At 38.9% G+C, this 7,381-nt stretch overlaps 1 pseudogene; it reads right to left on the reverse strand.

Moving 5' to 3' along the window:
* Positions 1 to 1,154: 1,154 nt before the first annotated feature.
* On the reverse strand, positions 1,155 to 1,254 carry LOC141603485 (small nucleolar RNA R71; annotated as a pseudogene).
* Positions 1,255 to 7,381: the final 6,127 nt, after the last annotated feature.

The raw sequence follows: 7,381 nt of genomic DNA on the forward strand, positions 1-7,381 counted from the left end.
ATCGATTCGGCTCCGGGACCCAAACTTTCCTAGGATTGTAAGATATAACCCAACTCAATCCATCACAACAATAATTGCTTGTTTATAATTTGAGAACATGTTTGTATGATCAATTCCCATGATTCCCCTATGACCCCATGACACCCTAGTGCTTTTTATCAATTGTTTACAACCCTTTTAATTCATCTTGCTTGTTTACTTTCATTGCTATTTAGTTTAGTGACCTTCTACATCAAACCCCAATTGTGACACCCCTAAGAAACAACTAGTTGCAATAGAAATCTCATCTCAATTCTCGTCCCTTAGGATCCGACCTTTACTTGCCTCTTTACTAATTGTAGAGTTGTTGGTGAAGTTATAAATTGTGTTTTGGTCTAGGTGCTCCTAACGACAAGTTACCGAAAAGATTTATCTTCGACCAAAAATGGCGCCGTTGCCGGGGACGGTGTTAACTTGATTTAGATTTTCTTTTATTGTTATTTGTTGTGTCTTTCTTTGCCTTGGGGAAGTAAAACTCCTCAAGGTTTGTTCTAATTGTTTTCGAGTTGTTTGATATTTTGCATGTCTAGAAGGTCACAAGGTGACTTGTTACCTTTTGATCACGAAATTGAAAGAACTTTGACAACCAATAGAAGACTTGCTAGGAGAACTTTGAGAGGTATTGGTGAGGTTGTAGATATTCAACCAACTATTGAGTTCATCAACCCTTTTGCAAGAGAAGGTGAGGAGAACCCAACACAAAATCCAACACAAAATCCAACACAAAATCAACCCACAATGCCTAAGTTTTCATCACATTCCGTACCCACCGAGGAGAACCTACCCAATGGTACTCCCACACCACAACATCTAACCGGAAATTTTATTGCCAAATCCGCATTTATCCAATTAGTCGAAAGAAGCCAATTTGGGGGGATGCCTAGTGAAGACCCTCATTCTCATATGGAAACCTTTTGTGACTATTGTGATGCGATTTCTCAAACCGGTGTAACTCACGACCAAATTCGATGGGTCTTATTTCCTTTTTCTCTCATTGGCACCGCGAAACAATAGTTGAGGCCTTGATAAGGCTACTCTCGGAATTGATTCTTGGAAGAAGTTGGCTCTAGCTTTCTACAAAAAGTTCTATCCACCGGAAAAGACTAACATGTTAAGAGCTCAAAGTACGGGTTTTAAGCAAAGGGATGAAGAATCTTTGTATGAAGCTTGGGAGCGGTTCAAAGGAATTTGTCGCTCATATCCTCACCATGGACTTAGCGAGTGGTTCTTGGTACAACAATTTTGGAACGGTCTTTATGAAGATTCAAGGAATATTCTCAACATGGGATCAAATGGAATGTTCACCGAAGTTGATGACAATCAAACTTGGAACAAAATTGAGGAGATGGCGGTCTATAACTCACAATATAGTAGACCTCGCAAGGCTACTAGAGGAGGAAAGCATGAAGTGGACTCCATTACTCAATTGGGTGCTCAACTTAGTGCTCACATTGATACCATCAATTTGAAGTTTGAAAAAGCTATGGGTAGACTTGAAGAAGCCTCAAAATCACCAAAGCATCATGTTAATGCCATGACGGCATCGTCATCAATCCCAAGTGGGATATGTGAGAATTGTGGAACTTTGGGACATGACCAAAGTGAATGTAGGGGAACAAATGAACAAGTGATTGCTTTCCAAGCATACAAGAGTGGTACCCCTTATTCAAACTATTACAATGAAAACACCAAATTCCATCCAAATCTCTCATACAAAAGCCAAAATGTTCAAAACCCTCAAACAACATACACCCCACCTCCCATGAGAAACCAAAATCAAAGACCCTTTTACAACCAAAACCAAGGTTACCAAAATCAAACTCCATACAATCAGCAAAATGACCAAGGTTTTGATGTTCAAAAAGCGGTCCTCCAAATGCAAAAGAATCAACAAGAATTTTTCACTCAAATGCAAAAGGATAGTCAAGCAAAGGAAATCACCATCAACAACATCCTAGCTCACACCAAAATGTTGGAAACCCAATTGACTCAACTAGCATCTTCAAGCTCACAAAGACAAAAGAGGCAATTACCACCTCAAATTAATCCCCCAAGACATGAAACGGTTAGTGCCATTCACTTGAGAAGTGGTACAAGGTATGAATCACCGAAGAAGCAAGTTGAGGATGAAGTTGTGGAAGCTAGTGACATAGAAGAAATTGTGCAAAACTCCAAGGATGGAGAACCATCAAAAGAAGAAATTTCAAAGAAAAATGAAGACAAGGTCAAGGAGAAGGAGCCCATTGTGATTAAACTTCCTTTTCCAAGTCGTCAAGCCAAGCCCAAATTTGATGACCAACTTGGAAAATTTATCGAAATTGTGAAGAATTTAGAAGTCTCGATTCATTTCAAGGAATTAATCAATCACGTGCCGGCCTATGCAAAATACATGAAAGACATCCTCACAAAGAAGAAGTCGATCCGGAAGCTTGAGACTATCGCCTTCACTAAGGTGAGTAGTGCAATACTTCAAGGGAGTTCACCTCCAAAACTCAAAGATCCGGGAAGCTTCTCAATACTGTGTACCATTGGCGACACCACGATCAACAAAGCCTAATGTGATCTAGGGGCTAGTGTGAGTGTTATGCCGTACTCGGTGAGTAAAAGGTTGGGGATGGGAGAGCTTAAATGCACCAATATCACACTCCAAATGGCCGATAGATCGAAGAAGACACCATTAGGGATAAGGGAAGATGTTCCCGTAAGAGTTGGGAAAATTTTCATCCTGGTGGACTTTGTCATTGTTGACATGGAAGAAGACTCCAACATTCCAATCATTCTAGGAAGACCTTTCTTACACACCGCGGGTGCGGTGATTGATGTAAAGCATGGAGAGCTCACTCTAGAAGTTGGAGATGAGAGCATAGCTTTTAATCTTGACAAGACCATGAGAGCTCTCCGTTTGCATGAACCATGTTTTATGGTTGATCATTATGGCCGGAAGGATGATAGGAAGAAGTCGGAATTCCAATGGAAGAAGAAAATTGAAGATGCTCCATTCAAAGAGCAAGTGAATTGTAACAAAGAGAGCTTGCAAAGCTCATCAAAGTCAAGCAATGAAGAGGATGGCCTCATTGGCCAAGACAAGAAAGTGGGAGAGTTGTTGATACTGTCGTTTCGTACCAAAAATAAAATACCTAAGTACTACTAACAGAAGTCAGCGGTAAGTAGGGTCGATCTCCACAGGGAGGCGGTGTACTATCTATTTGTCTATTCTATCCGTCTGATGTCACAATTGGGGGTTGAATTTGATTGTATTGACTAAACTAAAGACTAAAGCGAGGGAAAAAGATGAGAGAAATTAACAATAAGAGAAAGGAAGTATGCTAGGAGTCGGTCCACCGTGGCAGCTATCAGATCTTATATTATCGAGAATACTAAGGCGATTAGACTATTGATAAGAAGAGCTATGGTCGTCACCTTTCGGTCCTTAAACCGCCCTAGAGCGTAAACAGCTTAACTTTCGCCCTCACTGCTATACCCTATTTTAATTAAGCAAGCCTTCCCTTCCAATCTTTCGATCCAGGTCGGGGTTAACTAGATTTATGGTCTCCTGCATGCATTCATTCGACCGGATAACAATTAAATTGCCTAATACAATTCTTATCGCAAGGCTAATCTATTTAATACAATTTAAGCATGCTACCACGGCTTCCCTAATCCTAACATACTAGGGGGAATTAGCTACTCATAATAAAATAAGCAATGACAATAATTAAAGAAGAAATAAGCATTAAAAGAGAATAAGGGAAGAAATTACTGAATTAAGTGATCCGGAAAAGAAAGAGCAAAGTAACAGTGTAAAAGTGACAGAGTATTAAGAGTAATTAGAGAGGAGAAGTCCCCGGATAAAAAGAGATGCATAAACTAACGACCTCACTCCTATTTATAAGAAATTAGGAGTTTAATTAAACCTAATGACGGAAAATAACTAAAAAGCCCAGCCCGTCAGCAAAATCCACTCGATCGAGTAACTAAATCACTCGATCGAGCAAAAGCATAAAAGGAACTGGTCGATCGAAAGGATAAATAGTCGATCGAGTACTTATTCATCCTAAAACCACTCGATCGAGAAGAAGTGTCTCTCGATCGAGCAAATGGGCTCTCGATCGAGCAGAAATAGTTCTCGATCGAGCACTTCTCAGCGCGTAATTCCTGCTTCGCGCACTGAACTTCAAACGGCTGCCATTTCTTCGTTACTTGGACAAATAAGGCGTGGTTGGTGGCGTTGGAAAGCTAAGAGGATAAGCTTTCACCTCCAACTGGAATCACCTTAATAACTGTTGTATAACTCGAGATATGGCTCTTACAAGCAGGAACTAGCAAATTGAAGCACTCTCTTGGCTCGCCTAACTTCCTTACTCCAATGCGCATCTCAAAATAGCACTTTCCAAGCTCCGACTCAACTCATCTCCTAAATGCATGCGTAGGGACATGTTTTAGGCTTGTTTTCACTCCTTTCGGGTTCATTCCTGCAAATAAGACAAAATAACCCAAAGTAGCATATTCGGGGCATTTCGTAGCATAAAACCACGATAAAAGCATAGAAATACGTGCATGAATTAGGCTAAAAAGACTATATAAAATGCACGTATCAAATCTCCCCAAACCAAACCTTTACTCGTCCTCGAGTAAACTAAAATGCAACTAAAGGAACGGAAAAAGATAACTCAGAGCTAGCTACAAATGCCCACTTAAGCCAATTTAATGCAAGCAAACTAACACTTATAGCAAGACAGCCAAATGCAAACGAGTTATAAGATGTTTGTAAATAAAGCTGAACCGTCGACCTTGCAAGACCTTTAACAATGGACTCTCACGGGTCACTCTTCTCTCATGAAGCAAAGGCAAGCATATATATGTAAGAGAGGAAGAAAAATAGTCGCTCACCTAGACTACGACCCACATAAACATGCATGCAACTAATATGATAGACAGTTCTAGCTACCGTACATACATTCCAACCAAACAAGGTCCTGTCACAGCCGAGGGCTTACAAAAATATGGTGAAGTGAGGCAATGGGTAGGAAAAGGCAAAACAATTATGGGAATGTGGAGGTATAGGTGATCAAGCTAGTACCTAAACAGAACCATATGACAACATCCAATTCTCAACTCAATTATGGAATAAGCACATGCCCTTCATTTGGCATAAAATCTCACCAAACCAAACTGCAAACACTCCTCAAATGATGTAAGATAGATCATAGGAGTAGAAACCGTCAACCAAACAACATCTTTTTCTTTCTTTTCTACTTTTTTTTCATTCCTTTTTTTTTTCGGTTTCTTTTTCTTTTCGAATTCTTTTTTTTTTTTTTTTCATGTCCTTTTTTTTTTTCTTTTCACGTCTTTTTTTTTATTTTTCATGTCCCTTTTTTTTTTCTTTTCACGTCTTTTTTCATCATCCTCCTTTTCTTCATAAATTACCAACTCCGAATCAACAGAATACGCGCCAACATTTGATACAATAGACAATATACCGCAGAACAATCTAAACTAGCTTGACAAGGCAGGCTAAATTTGGAATGTAGCTAAAGGTCAACAGGCAAATTTGGCTAATGTGGAGTTAAATGGGTAAAAATGAAAGAAAGGGAAATTTGTAAGCACCTCCCTGCATGTGACACCAACCACTAACCCGAATGTATGTAGGCAAAAAGCAATTGAATTTCATATATGTGCAAATTGATGTTACATGTTATGCAAGGAGTACACTACTCACAATCCTACATGAAACTGGTCATAAATGACACCAGTTTATACGGCTCTAAATCTTAGAATTTATAAGTAGGTTGCCAAAATTTCAGGTCAAGTCTATATGTTCAGCTAAATTTAACATTAACTCGTAGACATGCAAAAGACAAAGCTAAAAGATAACAGTTTAATGCAAGGCTTAAGCAAAAAGACAAATATAGTGCAATTTCATCACTGAAATCTACCGTTCCGACTCAACTTATATGCTAAAATAAACGTGAAAATTTAATTTTTTGAATTTTTTTAACAATTTTTCAAATTTTTATGGAATTTTAAATTTTTATGAAATAAACAACAATGCAAACATAAATTAAACGTGATAATTGAAATGCAATGAAAACAAAATGCAGACACAGATATGGATGCAAAACCTCCCCAAACCAAACCGTACAATGCCCCCATTGTACCAAATCATGGAAAAGAAATGCAAACTGAAGGAGAAAGAGAGTAAAAGCGAAAAAACTCACAAAATGCGCGAATAAGGGGACCTCCCCAAACCGACCATGAAATGGGAGGTTGCTAAGGGCCCGGAAAACCGTCTCAGGAAGCTAATCCAAGTCAATCGAATGAATGGGCATCCAAAAACTGCTCGATCGAGAAGAAAGGCAGTCGATCGAGTAGTTTCTCTTTTCGCAGGTGGTCGATGTTGGGGTTGGTGTCCTTAACAGTTAGTGCAAGGACTTATAAACCTCTAAAAGGATCAAAGGGCATACTTTGGTATTATTATCAGTTGATCCACGTTTATCAATAACGGTTGGCTTGCTAGATAAGTTTGACGTTATTGTCATACAGATGGCGGTGATCAACTGGTCCCTAAAAGTCACACCTATAGGACACGTTCGAGAGACGTGACCGTATGAAAATACAGTCATGTAGATGCCAAATTTGACTAACCAGTTAGTCTGAGTTATTTGACTAATATTTAGTCAAAATGTGATGTTGAGATATTATATTTAATACGGATTAAATATTATGAGCTAAGGCGAATTAACCAGTTAATTCGTAAAAATTAAATATAAGCGTTTTATATTTAATTAAATGTATATTGAATATAATTATACAATACTGTTTTGTCGGACACATATTAATAATTCAGCTAACCCGCATTATTAGCTGATGCCTTAATTTCCGATAACCGATAACAGTTTATAATACAAACCCGTCATATACATTTTAGCATTTAACGAACCGGACCACGAATTAAAACCAAGAGGAAGTGGAAGCCCACTTCCCTTGTGTGGGTCTCGGTTTTGCCGAGTGAGAGGGAACAAAAGGGAGGGTTGCTCCTCCCTTCTGACCTAATCATCATTAGTGAAAAATAATTAGGGTTTCGAAGAGCATTCTTCTCTGTAGAAACCGAGATCTCACATCTCAAGAAAACTCACATCAGTTCTCCCAATATTGCAAGGCAATCGGAGAACATCGTCTAGCACAAGGGTATATCTCGGACAAGGTCTTGGGTGCAACAATTAGGAGGGAATCTGGTTTGATTTCTGTTCTTTACGCCGTGCATCAAAGGACCCGAGGTTGATTTCTATACATTAATCATTTCATTATGTTTTTCGTTTTATGACTATAAATTGCATGTTTA

This window comes from Silene latifolia, chromosome 9, assembly GCF_048544455.1.
Source record: "Silene latifolia isolate original U9 population chromosome 9, ASM4854445v1, whole genome shotgun sequence".
Classification (NCBI taxonomy): Eukaryota; Viridiplantae; Streptophyta; class Magnoliopsida; order Caryophyllales; family Caryophyllaceae; genus Silene; species Silene latifolia.